At 45.2% G+C, this 14,223-nt stretch overlaps 1 protein-coding gene across 2 annotated transcripts in view; it reads right to left on the bottom strand.

Moving 5' to 3' along the window:
* Positions 1–14,223, bottom strand: part of LOC148012325 (immunoglobulin) — a 93,560-nt gene that overhangs the window by 53,350 nt on the left and 25,987 nt on the right. The gene's annotated exons all lie outside the window — the stretch shown is intronic.

The raw sequence follows: 14,223 nt of genomic DNA, 5'->3' as shown, positions 1-14,223 counted from the left end.
ACTTGATTGTACAACAATCAGGGCTCAGTTTGGGTCATCAATCTCTTGCATGCAAGCCACAATAATTTGAGAATGCGCTACCCCTCAGATCAGCTGTGCCTTCAGCTGCTACACCAAGCAACTGGGTCTTTAGTAATCGAGCACGGATCTGAAGGTGGCTGAAGAATAATGGCTGCTACAAATTAGGGTTCCTGAATTTCTTCAATTTCTCTTCACCAATGGCTGGAATATGCTGAGAATTGAAAAGGAAATGTCAGAGGATAAGAGAAAAATCAGCTGAAAGGAATCTATCTTGAGCAATAGCTCTAATGGAAATTCTAATGGCGCCAACAGCTTCACAAGGGCGATTAAACTCCAGTGCAACCACCGAGCCCTCCTCTTCTATTGCCACCTCTCACTAGGCAGAGGGAGACCTACTACCCCTGTCCTATTGTGCTGCACGATTTGTTGTCGCCTCTCTCAAAGCTCATTTGGGGGTGGCTCCTTCCTCCCTCAACCTCTAAATGCTGGAATGACCCTCGGCCGTTGGCATAACTTAACACAACTTTTGCCTTTAACACCCACTGCATCCTCGTGGTCCCTGGCCCGTTCCCATGAAATAACTGCCATGTGCATCACATGTGCTAAACAACCTTGCACATTTGATTAGTAACTTAATCAAATGTTACTAGCAAGATTAAAGCATCTCAAAATTTCATGTCCCCGTGACAGCACCACTGAAGGACTCAAATTTCATTGCTTTTTCACTATCATCAATCTTTTGCTGCCCCTTTGGGTGTCAAGTTGTCATACACTGGCTGCTACAAAAAGGGTGCATTCTCTGAATTTACATCAAACCCAACACCAAATGAACCATTTACATGACCAACACTCATTCCTTGAGCCCCACAAGCATTCAAGGGTGCATATGCATTACCAAACATGCTACTTTGTGCCCCAGGCATCAAACCAATGCTGCCATACATAGGGTTTTGCACATTTTCAGTCTTACCCGAATACATTGGGCCTTGCTCACCATGCATTGGCTGCTGCATACCGTAGGGATTTGTGCCATACATTCCTGTATGCAGTCCCTATCCAACCATAGCATGAAAAATCATGCTTCCACCAAAGTATCCCAGCTGCCCCGTCATAGCATGCATGCCCAGCTGTCCAAAATCCATTGGATTGGCACTTCCATGATGGCCTTGCATTTACATTCCTTGCCCCATCAGTGCCAACTGTTTGGTTTCATTAGCATCTTTGGGAGCTTCAAATGAAGACTTTGGTATTACCTACGATACACCTTGTTGTCCCGAAGGTGTAGAAGATGTCTTCTTCTTCTTGCCTTTGTTATTCTTCTTCGGAGCATTCAAGATTTGGGTAAACTAAGGATCCCTTGCCAATTCAACAAAGAGATTTGTTGCTGTCCTCATCCGATTCCTAAACTAGTCATCAACTTCTTCACTTTGCTGCTCATCAACCTTATTGTGCCTGGAAGGCCATGCATCTTGCCCAACAACAACATTTTCAACTTCTTGTCCATGGTCTGAGCCTTGTCCAAGATCAAGCATTATATTTTCTTCATTCTTATGTGAATGTTCATACTAAGAGACATCATCACTTCTTGATTGCATCTCACTATATAAAGACCCCACCAAATCAAGGGATTGAGCGCCCTAATTTTTGCAAAATTTTAGGGTTTACATTAGAGATTTCTTTGTTGTCCACCAAATTTGGCTAAGATCTACTCAAAATGGCTGAGAAATGCAAAGATCTCCTAAGAATGGATTGGAGAAGGTAAGAAGCACAATTCAATGAAACTGTGACAGCTCTCAAGGCGGCTCAAGAGATGAAATATGAGAAGATGGTCGTCATTCTTTTGGATGATGAAAGGCATAGCAAAGATGCTGCCATAGCACTAGCAGCCTTCTACACCAAGAAAAAACCACCCCATAGTAGCCAAGAAATACATTTCCTAGCTGTAGAAATCATTGGAAACATCAGCCCATGTCTAAAATATTAGAAATAGCTAAATTCATCTTTCAGCCTCCAAACATTCAATTCGTCCATTTTTTTTTCAATTCGTTTTTTTTTTTTAATTAACACTTTTTTATGGTCCAACCAAAGTATGATTTCTAGCCTATTTAAAGCCTTGCCACCAAGTTGCTATCAATCCTAGACTGGACAAATTGACCATTTCATTCATAGGGAATCTTGGTAGCTGCGTTTGTCAATCGTGACTGCCCTTAAGTCCAATCGTGACTTGCTCCTACATGCATTTGCTATTTGGCCTGCTCTAACATGTGTTAAGTCATGACTCATGACTAATTACACTTTCTTCTTCCCATATTCTTTGCAAAAAGCAATTGTGTAACTGCTGTCCACGAACCACGACAACTCCCAAAACCCGACAGTGAGAACCTTAAAGATATAGTAAGGATTCAAGGATTATCTACCTTATATTTGTTAGAGATCAGATCAGGGCAGCAGGGCAGGCCTGGTGCAGTCGGACTGCACAGTCAGACTGCCACGTGGCAGTCCGACCTGCAGCAGCTAGTCGGCTGCATTTAATGCAGCCGCCTGGCTATTTCTGGCGCCCTCTTTTGCCCCGTTTCTCGGCTACTTATACCTGGCACTTTCAGCAGTCTGGTACACTTCTCTGCTCCCAGATTACAGACCGGTGACGCGCGGATTCCGTCTCTATTCGCAGATTTCAGACAGTAGACAGTGCAGACTGCAGTGGACTTCGAGGTGAACAGCAGGTTGCATCGTCGAGGTGGAGACACGCAGTCCACCGCACTGCGCCCGTGTATATATCTGCATATCTTTGTATTCAGCGTTCTTTATACAGCAGATCTTCATCGTCCACTGTCTCTTTCTCTCTCTTCTCTCTCTGCGTTCTCTCTCTCTCAGTCCTACGCTTCCGCACCGCTGCACTCTGACATGGTATCAGAGCAGTGTTTGAGGGCTGACTGAGCGCAGAATCAACCTGAAGAGGAGTTTCCATCGCGACACAAATTTGTGTTTTTTGCGTTTAAAGGCAGACAAGAGGACTGCGCCTTGGAACAAGGCTGAAACGAGTGTGGGCGCACAGGAAAGGAGTACAGGTGGTGGATTTACTGCTGTTTGACGCGGAGGAAGTTTGAGTTTTCAGCCTACAAGTGCAGGTTTTGCTTTTTCATCGCCTCCGGTGGGTGAAGAAGGTTCAGGACGCGGAAGAGCCTTAGCAGGCTGAGTTTTCCCAGTCAGAGGGGGCTGCTTTTGCGTTTGTGAAGGCATTGCAGGTGAAGATGTCTACAGAGATTGACTTGGAGTTCCAGGCGATTATGGACCGGAAGGTGCCTGTCTTATCGGCTCTTCCTGCAGATCAGAGGCTCGACGGCGACAACTACCGCATTTGGCGCGTCATGATGTTGGCCATCCTTGAGTCCTATGATTTGGCGGAGTTGGTACAGGAGGAGATTGACCGGCCCTCGGTAAGAGATGAGTCCAAACTCTCTTCCAATGCTCGTGCGGAGTTGGCCAAGGCCCAGTCTCATTGGGACAAACTCAATGCCAGGATTCGATCCTTTCTCTTTCTATCATGCACTACAGCCATGATCGCTCACATCGAGCACTTGACAGTGGCTCGAGAGATATGGCTGGAGCTTGATCAAATGTACAATCGGATGACCCTAATGAAACGGGTTTCTTTGGAGGTACAGATGCGGACCTTGTCCGTAAATAAGTCTTCTTCGCTCCGGGAGCACATTAACAAGCTAAGGCAGCTTCAGATGCAGGTTCAGAATGCGGGGAAGCCGATTTCCTCCGAAGACATAGCGATCACACTCTTGTCCCGGTTGTCGCCACGATTCGGTACATTTTACTCTGCCCTTATAGCTTCGGGGCGAGAGTCTACTCTTCGGTGGGAAGAGTTGGTTCCTATGGTTTTGGACCAAGAGGAACAGTTAAAGGGACAGAATGCTTCCAAGTCGGAGGCGTTGACAGGTCAAGCCTCTCAGAAGAAGGGGAAGGACCAAAAGAAGAAGAAGGGGGATAACAAGTCCAAGAAAGACAAGGAGAAGGACAAGGACAAAGACTCCACATGCCATATTTGTGGAAAGACTGGCCATTGGAAGAAGGATTGCCCTGACAAAGACACGAAGGACACCAAGGATTCTGGAGCGGTGGCTGCTCCCTCATCAGCTGCAATTCTTCATCTAGCTGTCATTGAGGACGCTTCACCGAATGCTTCTGATGCTGCGATGACGGCTCCCCAGGTTCGAGAGTGGATCGTTGATAGTGGTGCCTCACGGCATATGACTCCTTCATCAGATGGTGTTGCCCAGCTGCGACCCTCGCGTGGGCAGATTCTCATTGGAGACAGCTCTTCAGTTTCTATTGTAGGTCGGGATAAGATGCAACTTATTCCGGATGGACGAGGTGGTGCCCATACCTCAAAGGTTTTGCATGTACCTGGATTAGGGTACCATCTCCTTTCAGTTCATAAGATTTGCTCCCTTGGCCTTTTGGTGGAGTTTGACAGTACTACGGTGCGAGTCCTTGATCGTGGATCAAGGAAGGTTCTCTCATCCGGATATGAGGAGAATGGCATTTACAAACTGAAGTCTTCCACCGCCCTCTCTACTCTTCTTCTTACCTCACGGTCACAGTCAGAGTTATGGCATGCTCGGTTTGGTCACCTGAACTATGACTATCTTCGGAGGGCGTCACGTGGACAGCTTGTTCGAGGGTTGCCGGATATAGTGGTGAGCCAGCAACCATGTGTCTCCTGCATACGGGGAAGCAGCATAGGGATGCCATTCCCCACACAGCTTCGCGGCGGTTTACTTCACCAATGGAGCTAGTATCTACGGATCTATGTGGCCCTATGAGGAATGAGTCATTGCGTGGGAGCTCGTACTTCATGCTGATCGTAGATGACTACAGCAGGATGACATGGGCCTATTTTTTGGCATTAAAGTCAGAAGCTTTCTCGCACTTCCAAGGATTGGCTTCTCTTTGAGGAGAACCGATCGGGCCGGAAGTTGAAGACCTTGCGATCCGACAAGGGAGGTGAATTTGTTTCTAATGAGTTTGCTCGGTTTTGTGCAAATAGAGGAATTCACCAGGAGTTTGCCAATACCAACACTCCTCAAGAAAATGGTATTCTTGAACGGAAGAACCGCAGTGTAATCGAGATGGCGCGCACCATGATGGAGCACCAACAGATCCCTCAGGTTCTGTGGGCCGAGGTTGTGGCTACTGCAGTCCACATCCTTAATCGATCCCCTACTTCGGCCGTGGAAGGGATGACCCCATTTGAGGCTTATTTTGGGACGAAGCCAAATGTTTCTTACTTTCGAGTCTTTGGGTGTGATGCCTATGTTCACATTCCCAAGGCTCACCGTGATAAATTTGAAGCAGCTTCCTGAAAACAGGTATTTGTTGGCTACAGCTCTCAGTCCCAAGGCTACCGACTGTATGATCCCGTCAAGCGGAATGTGTACACTAGCCCTGATGTGCGGTTTGTGGAGGTTCCGGCTACTTCAACGGGTGAGGAGCATCCCGTTCTTGGAGATCCAAGGGAGAGTTGGGCTCCTTCTACAGTTCCACTGGAGCCCGTGCCTTTTGATTATGATTCTGTTTCTGACACAGAGTCTACTGTTCCACCGGACATCTCTGAGGAGTTACCGCCGGTGGATATTCCAGAGTCTTCTGCTGATGGAGAACGTCGAGGGGAGGTTCGGCCTCCTCCTCGCTGGGCCCCTGACACACTCCATGATTCAGGGGTCGAGGGGGTTCCTGAGGAGTGGGGACCGCAGGATGGTCCGCAGCGGTCACAAAGGCACCAGGCACATTCTACGGAGCTTGTTTGCTCCAACTATTGTTTGATGACCCGTGTTATGCAGGATCGAGAGCCCACCTCCGTGAAGGAGGCTTTACAGTCCGCCCCATGGAAGAAAGCTATGGAAGCTGAGTTGGAGGCTATTGATAGGAATGGCACTTGGTTACTCGTGCCCCGCCCCCCGAAGAAGAAGGTGATTGGAGTCAAGTGGGTCTTCAAGACCAAATACCTAAGCGATGGTACTTTGGATAAGCACAAGGCTCGCCTTGTTGCTAAAGGTTTTGCACAGCGCCCAGGTATTGACTGTCATGATACTTTTGCCCCCACAGCTCATATGGCGACCATTAGAGCTGTTCTTGCTTTGGCTGGCCATAGGAGATGGCCTGTTTATCAGTTGGATGTGAAGTCGGCCTTCCTCAATGGTGATTTGAAGGAGGAGATCTATGTTGAGCAGCCTCCTAGCTTTGGTTCTTCAGATGGGAAAATCTATAGGTTGAAGAAGGCCTTGTATGGCCTCAAGCAGGCTCCGCGTGCATGGAACGAGAAGATTGATTCGTTCCTCCAGTCTCAGTTGGGATATCAGCGGTCCAAGGCCGATCCGCAGCTGTATGTTCACACTTCCGAGGATGGTTGTGTGTTGTTTGTCTTATATGTTGATGATTTGATTGTCACAGGTGATGATGCACAACAGGTCCAAGAGACAAAGTCAGCTTTACATCGGACGTTCGAGATGACGGACCTGGGTCTACTCCATTTCTTTTTGGGCCATGAGATTTATCAGTCTCAGAGGGGGATCTTTATCTCTCAACAGAGATATGTACATGAGCTCTTGGTGTCTTTTGAGATGGAGGATTATAGGGCCCTATCTACTCCTATGGATCCGAATTGGAAGGCCACTTCCCATTCAGCTTCTCCTTTGGCGGATGCGTCCCGCTATCGACAGTTGATTGGGTCTTTGATTTGGCTTCTCAACACCAGGGTTGATCTATGTTTTGCTGTTGGGCTCTTGGCCGGGTTCATGAGTGAACCTAAGACGGTGCATTGGCAGGCTGCTCAGAGGATACTTCCGTATCTGAGGGGGACGTCTGATTTAGGGATTCATTACCCGGCAGGGACAGATGGGTCAGATCTTGTACTTGCAGGTTGGAGCGACTCGGATTGGGCCGGTGATGTGGACCACAGGCGGTCTACTACAAGTTACTGTTTTACTTTGGGTGCAGGTGTTATTTCATGGAGTAGCAAGAAGCAGCCCACGGTAGCCCTTTCATCTACTGATGCGGAGTATCGGGCCGCGTCTTCCACCACATGCAAGGTTGTGTGGCTTCAAAGATTATTGGAGGAGCGTGGGTGCTCCCAGACTCGTCCTACATTGCTGCGATGTGACAATGAGAGTTGCATTGCCTTGGCAAGGAACCCTGTTTTCCATGCCCGGACGAAGCACATAGAGATCGAGTACCACTTCATCCGAGAAAAGCTTCTGGATGAGACCATCACTGTGGAGTACTGCAAGACGGAGGACAATCTTACAGATTTGTTTACGAAGGCGCTTCCTCAGGCTCTACTTCGGAGACATTCCAGATCCCTCAGGCTTCTGCCCTGCCCAGGCTCTGAGAGGGGGTGTTAGAGATCAGATCAGGGCAGCAGGGCAGGCCTAGTGCAGTCGGACTGCACAGTCGGACTGCCACGTGGCAGTCCGACATGCAGCAGCCGGTCGGCTGCATTTAATGCAGCCGCCTGGCTATTTCTGGTGCCCTCTTTTGCCCCGTTTCTCGGCTATTTATACCTGGCACTTTCAGCAGTCTGGTACACTTCTCTGCTCGCAGATTACAGACCGGTGACACGCGCAGATTCTGTCTCTGTTCCCAGATTTCAGACAGCAGACAGTGCAGACTGCAGCGGACTTCGAGGTGAACAGCAGGTTGCATCGTCGAGGTGGAGACACGCAGTCCAGCGCACTGCACCCGTGTATATATCTGCATATCTTTGTATTCAGCATTCTTTATACAGCAGATCTTCATCGTCCACTGTCTCTTTCTCTCTCTTCTCTCTCTGCGTTCTCTCTCTCTCAGTCCTACGCTTCCGCACCGCTGCACTCTGACAATATTCTCCTATTCACATTCTTCTTTTCCTATTCTCTCTTCCTTCCTCTTCTATTGGTTTGGAGATTGGACACAACCATGGTCCATGATGCCAATTTCTAACATCCATGGATGATGGTTTATTAGCTATGTTTCTATCTATTAAACAACTTAGATCATCATGCCGAGGAAGGGCACTCCTTTTTGGAGTAATGTCATTGTCGATGCTTCAAGATATGGTGGAAGTGGGACAACAAAATGGGTGTGCAAGTTTTGTGTGTAGTGTAGTGTCACCATGGTCTATCGCAAAGATTGAAAGCTCATTTCTCATGAACAAAGGGCTTTGGGATTAGCCCTTGTTCAAGGGCGCCCAAAAATGTATACAAAAATCTCAAGTCATGGAAAGCCTAAATGTTGGGCATTCCCATTGATCAAACCTCTCAATAATTCCAACATCTCAAAGGACCTCTCTTGATGTGGACAGTGAGACTGACTCTATAGAGGGGTCACAAGCCATAGGTTCTCCTCCATGCAAATCATGCCCTCAGCTAAGAGAATTGCACCACCCATATACAAGCAAGAAGACATGAATGCATCATTGCAGAAGGCAAGGACTAAGGAAGCTACTAGAGATATCACAAAGCTACTCATATAATGTGGTTTATCCTTTCGTATTCTTTGGACTCCTCCATGGAAGTCAACAATTCATACCATCTCTCACATTGGGTGCAAATGGAAGGGTCTAAAGTATGAGATATTGCACACCAACGAGCTTTGCTATGAGAAAGAAGCCTTGCCCAGAGAACTGGAGCAAGGCAACATGGCAGAAGTATGGATGCATAGTGCTTCATGACTAATGGTCTTGTATGCGGATGAGAAATGTCTACAACATATTGGTTTCTTTTTGCAAAGACACTATGTTTCTACATGCCATAGATACATCAACTACAGGTATGCTCATTAGAGATATATACATATGGTCTCATCTCCAATAAGCATTGATATAGGTCCAAGAAATATTGTGCAAGTGATTACAAATAATGGATCAAATTGTGTGGCCATGGAAAAGATGCTCAAAGAAGAGTTCTCTACCATTGTTTGGACACCTTGTTCTACACATAACCTAGGCCTCATGATTGAGGATGCAGCAAAACTTACTTGAGTGGATCATATTTTCTCCACTACATGTAGCATGGTTAATTTTTCCTCCAAGACACCCAAGATTCTCAGCATGTACAGGGAGTGAAGATATGCTCAAGTTTGCACTAAGGGAACACAGAAAGTACGATCACGACTAAAACACAAAGACTCAAACAATGATGTGCAAAACTCAAACCCTAAACACAAAACCCAAAAACACAAACACAAACAAAGAAGAAAGAGAACTCCGAAGTAAATGAATCAATGTTGTAAATGAATGAGAGAATGTACAGAATGCTCAAGGGCAAAGCTGTCAAACAGTCAATTACTCTTGTGGGAGTAGGGTGAGGGAGATGTTGATGTGTCATCCACAAGAGCATCCCAAATGCAACAATCACCAATTAGAGCAAAGGCTGATGAAGAAAAGTGCTGAAAACACAAAAAAGACCTGATGTAGATGATGAAAGATGATAACCAACAACAGTGGAAGACTAGATGGCAGTTGTAGACCATGTAGTAGCGGTCACTAAGGGCTAGACAACTAGTGGAAAGAGGGCTGATTGGCTGAAACATGCAAGACAAGGATAAGACTCGATGGTGGGTAGCTTGTCTATTTATAGATGTGTAAGGATCCTGCCAAATTAGGGTTTTGCATGTGGTATACAGAAACTTTCTAGAACCACCCCCCATTTAATGAAACTTCTGGTAATTTACTATTTTAGGGATATTTTAAAGAGCTAATTGGTGGATAATGAATTTTTAGCCCAACACCCCTTCTTAGGCCCAAAACTGGAACCAATAAGGGACTGGAAGAAAAGGTCAAGCCTATTTTTACCCCAAGGCGTCCCACCCAAAGTAGCTAAGACATCAGACAAAGGGCACGTGTCAGCTACAGAGGCGATGGTTATCTTACCAAGGGAGTCCAAGTAGTCACCCCAAAGAGGACAAGACATTGGAAAAAGAGTGCTTATCAGCTGCCCAATGGCTTGCCAAGTCCTATAAAGGTAGATGGAACCACATTGATCTTTTTTTTTTAGAGTAAATATGGTTTACAGCCTTTCAAGTAATTGTGCACCATGGAGAGAATGAAAAGGGATGGTTAGATCTAACATATTACAAAGCAAACAAGCTAGCCCCCAACCACTCGAGGGTATCAATGACAAGGAAAAGAGTGACGAAAGTGGTAAGATGGTAAATAACTACTAGTGGAGACAGCTCAAGATCGGTCTAGGAGTGCTCTACACAATGAGATGCATAGAGGAGTGTACTACATGATGAGAATGTGCATGCAATAGATGCTACTTGGATAGTGTCCCTCGTGGAAAATTTGTTTAATTGTCTAAACACCTTTTACAAAAATGATGAAATCATGCAATGCAAAGGAGAAGATACAACAGGGGGGAGAAAGCTCATATTAAAGACAAATACTGTATCCTATAGAATTCCATGAAAGGGTAGAAACCCCCTCTCAACCCTGGATATCGATGCTAAAGGAGGAAGAGGAGCCTAATATCAATCTTCCTATGGTGCTGAGAACCATGAAGATGACAATGAGGATAAAGCATCTCGACTAGAAGAGCAAGATAGAAGTCGCCACCATGATAGCACCAAGAGAGATATTGCACGATCCACCTTGGGAGGAGAGGCCTCCATGCTAGTAGAAGAGCAAATCTCCTAAGATAATGAAACCATGAAAGAAAAGGTGTACACTCCATGTCTCCAGCCTAGGAAGGACCAATGTGAACCTACATGTTAGATGTTGGAGCTCAGCTGTGGATGTGTAGAACTTCGAGGAGTCATCGAGCGTGAGAGTGTGAAGGCTGGTGAGATAGACAGGAAGAGTGAAAGTACGATTGGATATGGAGTGTACCAACAATGTGTTGGTACACAAAGAATAAAATGTATTTATACTTAGGGCACGTAAGGGTGCATTCACATGTACAGCTAAATAATATGCGTGTACTATGCACGAAGGTTAAGCCGGGCCTTTATCCCAGCAACCTCCCACTTAAAGGTCTGAAGTGAATCTCTAACCAACTCCCACTAGTCGTATGCAATGCTCATGCTAAGCTTTGCTTAAACTTTTAGTGAGAACATCTACAAGGTTATCCTGTGTTTTGATCTTGGTCAATGTGATTAGACCATCTTTCTGAATCTGTCTGATGAAGTGATATCGCACATCTATATGCTTTGTGCGTGAATGATACATGGCATTCTTAGCCAGATACACAGTGCTCTGGCTATCACATCCCAAAACTGCAATACCCATAGACATGCCGAGATCCTCTACACATCTACTCTACCATATAGCTTTCTTAGAAGCTTCAGTAGCTAATATGTATTCAGCTTCAATGATACTCAGTGTGATGATGTTCTGCAACCTGGAACACCAAGAAACAGCCCACCAGCAACTATAAAGACATACCCGCTGGTGGATCTACGAGTGTCCAAGTCACCTACCATGTCTGCATCACAATAACCCTGCAAACTAAGTGCACCCTACCCATAGCAAATACACTTTCTTTGTGTACCCCTGAGGTATCAAAGAATACACTTGGCTACCTCCCAATGTGTTTTGCCAGGATTGGACATAAACCTGCTAACAACTCCCACTGCATGAGCAATGTCTGGACGAGTAGCAACCATAGCATACATAAGAGAGCCACAAGCTGATGCATAAGGGACTCCTTTCATAGCATTTTCTTCCACGTCATCTTTTGGGCTGTTGACTCCCTTCATAAGAGAGCCACAAGACAAGGAGGTAAGGGTACCCCAAAAGGCTTAGCTTCAGCCATGTTAAATCTGTCCAATACCTTTTCAATGTACTTTTCTTGAGATAAAAACAACAATTTTTGCATTTTATCTCTGCGAATCTTCATGCCCAAAATATACTCTGCATTTCCCAAATCTTTCATGGAGAAAGCTTATTTCAACTGAATTTTGAGAGCATCCAAACCAGACTTTCTTTTCCCAGCTAGCAATATATCATCCACATACAAAACAAGTATGATTGGGCTGCCATCCGTATCCTTTTTCATGTACAAGCAATGATTTGTATGGCTGCGTGTAAACCCATGAGATAGCATAAAAGTGTCAAACTTTTTGTACCACTACTGTGGTGCTTGCTTCAACCCATGCAGGCTGCATTTTAGTTTACACACCATCTGTTCTTTTCCAGAAACTACCAAACCCTCGGGCTATTTCATGTAAATTTCCTCATCGTAGAGTGGTTATCTTCACAACAAGTGAGAAGACCTCTTGGAAGTCAATCCCTTCCTTTTGTGCATACCCTTTGGCAACCAATCTTGCCTTGTGCTTGGGTTTCCCATCAACTGTCTTTACTTTGTACACCCATTTGTTTGGAAGAGCCTTCCTTCCCTTAGGTTCCCTTAGGCAACGACACAAGATCCCGAGAATCATTTGTATATAGAGATTTTATCTATTCCTACATAGCTAGCTCCCACTTACTGCTGAATTCGCATGACTTGGCCTCTTTGTATGTAAGAGGCTCACCCTCATCTATTAGCATCACATAATGCAAGGAGGGGTCAAACCTATGTGGTTGCCTTCTGACACGTGTAGACCTACGATCAACATTTTCAGGAATTCGGTCTACATCTAGAGGTATATTATTTTCAGCATTTATTGGCTATTGTAAGCTTTTTTCAGCATGCTGTTCATGCTGTACAGCACCTTTATTTTCATTACCAGCACCTGCATTTTCATAATCAGCGAGTCCATTTTGCTGTCCATGACCTCCTTGTGTTCCTATTTGCTGTCCATCATCATCTGGCTCAAAAATAACCGGCTGATCATCAGTTTCAGCCTGTGGTACAGTACCATGAGGCTCATTTTCTGAAGTAACAGGTGGCTATAAACTCTGAAATTTGACCTTTTTCATATCTTCATTAGAGGCTAAAGTACCTTTCAGCAATTTTGCCTCATTGAACACAACATCACAACTACGAATAATTTTCTTGGACTAAGGCAACCACACTCTGTAGCCAAATTCACCCTCATCACCATAGCCCATGAAAATGCCTTTGGTGGATTTTGGGTCAAGTTTGTTCCTCAACTTACCTCTAACATGAACAAAAGCATCACAGCCAAATATGCGTAAATGGTCATATGAGGCAGATTTGCCAGACCAAACCTCCTCAGGGATGCCATTATTTAAGGACCTGTTTGGAGAGCAGTTGCAAATGTGAACCGCGGTTTTGAGTGCCTCTCCCCGAAATTCATGAGGGAGATTAACAGTGGACAGCAAGCACCGCACTCTTTCACATAAAGTCCTATTATATCTTTCAACCACCCCATTTGAAGAAGGGTTGTAAGGGGCTGTAAGCTCCCTCTTAATTCCATGCAAGTCACAAAAGAGCTTGAATTCAGTTGATGTGAACTCACCCCCATTATCAGTTCTCAAGCACTTTATCTTTCTACTTGTCTGAGTGGTCACAAATGCATGAAAAGTTTTAAAAATAGCAAACATTTCACTTTTCTTTTTCAATAGGTATACCCAAATCTTTTTGGAACAATCATCTATAAAGGAGATAAAATATGCAATATCACCCAACGATTTCACGAGCATAATACATACATCAGAATGCACTAAGTCCAAGGCATTGGACTTACGAGAGACACTAGAGAAATGAATTTTTTATTTGCTTTCCAAACTGACACTCATTATAAAAGTCAAGTTAAGAGCCTTTTCCATCAACCCTCTTCAGAGAGGTAAGGGCATCAAATCCTTTCTAGCTCATATGACCTAATCTCTTATGCCATAACTCCAAGTGACTGCAAATTTCAACAACTGCAAGAAACTTGCCATTCAAGGCTTTATAATGCAAACAATACAAAGTGCCCTTCTTGGTTCCTTTTGCAATCAGCATGGAACCCTTTTTCACTTTCCACAAACCACCACCAAACAGTGTAGTGTAGCCATGCAAGTCAAGCTAACCAACACCATAGTAAACTCTTTTTAATGCCAGGTACATATCTGCCATCTTTCAACACAAGCTCTTGCCCATTGTCTAAAGACAAGTGTACAGTGCCAATCCCATCGATGTTGCAAGCATGGTTATTTCCAAGATACACCTTTCCATAACTGCCTGCATTAAACACTCCAAGCAAGGAGTTACATGGAAAGAGGCACCAGAGTCTACAATCCAAGTCTGAGTGACACCATCATCAACTGAC

Source organism: Lygodium microphyllum, chromosome 27 (assembly GCF_053477565.2).
Source record: "Lygodium microphyllum isolate KBCC chromosome 27, Lygodium_microphyllum_v1.1.10, whole genome shotgun sequence".
Taxonomy (NCBI): Eukaryota; Viridiplantae; Streptophyta; class Polypodiopsida; order Schizaeales; family Lygodiaceae; genus Lygodium; species Lygodium microphyllum.
This window is presented reverse-complemented; position numbering and strand designations above follow the sequence as displayed.